Source organism: Cebus imitator, unplaced genomic scaffold, assembly GCF_001604975.1.
Source record: "Cebus imitator isolate Cc_AM_T3 unplaced genomic scaffold, Cebus_imitator-1.0 Scaffold721, whole genome shotgun sequence".
In the NCBI taxonomy this organism is placed as follows: domain Eukaryota; kingdom Metazoa; phylum Chordata; class Mammalia; order Primates; family Cebidae; genus Cebus; species Cebus imitator.
In genome coordinates this window covers 57,916-58,845 of record NW_016108036.1, presented here as the reverse complement: position 1 = coordinate 58,845, position 930 = coordinate 57,916, and the positions used below count along the sequence as shown (strand labels likewise).

General features: G+C 54.3%; 1 pseudogene; it reads left to right on the top strand.

The window, feature by feature from the left end:
* Positions 1 to 924, top strand: part of LOC108296512 — an 18,307-nt pseudogene extending 17,383 nt beyond the window's left edge.
* The last annotated feature ends 6 nt before the right edge of the window (positions 925 to 930 follow it).

Below are 930 nucleotides of genomic sequence, written 5' to 3'. Positions count from 1 at the left end.
GTGAAAATGAGAAGATGGAGCTTTGAGATCCTTAGGCCCCATCTCCTATGTATAACCAGTTTGGGTTTTCAAATCACAATATATGGCATTAACAAGCCCTCACATTCCCAACTTTTCTGTACAGCCCAAGTTCCCATTGGCCCTGCAGTGCTGTGGGGGACAGGCAGGGTGGAAGTGGGGGACAGCCAGAGGCTCAGAGCGGCCCAGCTGAGAGGCCCGCCTATTATGCAGTTCCATGCATGGCCTGTGAAGTCCCTGGCCAGATAGTAAGGGCCTGACTCGGGAAAGGAGGAACCCCAGTACTTGGCACCTGTGACCAGCCCCTCTGTCTGCCTGCAGGTCATTGAGGACTGGAAGTATGTGGCTATGGTGGTGGACTGGCTGTTCCTGTGGGTGTTCGTGTTTGTGTGTGTCCTGGGCACTGTGGGGCTCTTCCTACCACACCTCTTCCAGACCCATACAGCTTCTGAAGGGCCCTATGCTGCTCAGCGTGACTGAGGGCCCCCTGCGTTGTGGGGTAAGAGGATGTGAGTGGCCAGGTGGACAGTTTGCTGCTTCCTTCTGGGTTGTGGCTGATGAAGCCCTAAATAAATATGTGACCATTGGCCATCAACCCCACCAAACCAGCCACAGCCATGGAAGAGGCAAGGATGGGGCCCTGGACTGTCCTTTCTGAATGCCTTGGAGGGATCCCAGGAAGCCCCAGCAAGAGGGAGCTTCAGACAGTTCAATTCTGCCCTTTCTTCCCTGTGTCGGGCACCGGAGATGAAGATGAGCATTGTAGCAGCACCTACTATGCGCCAGGCATGATGCCAGCCTGCCTCTCCATCCCCATCGTACTCCAGTTCCCCTCATCCAGTCCCTCACACACTTCTAGATTCTTCCCAGCTCAGAGGCTTGGCATTTGCCATATCTTGTTATTTTTGAAAC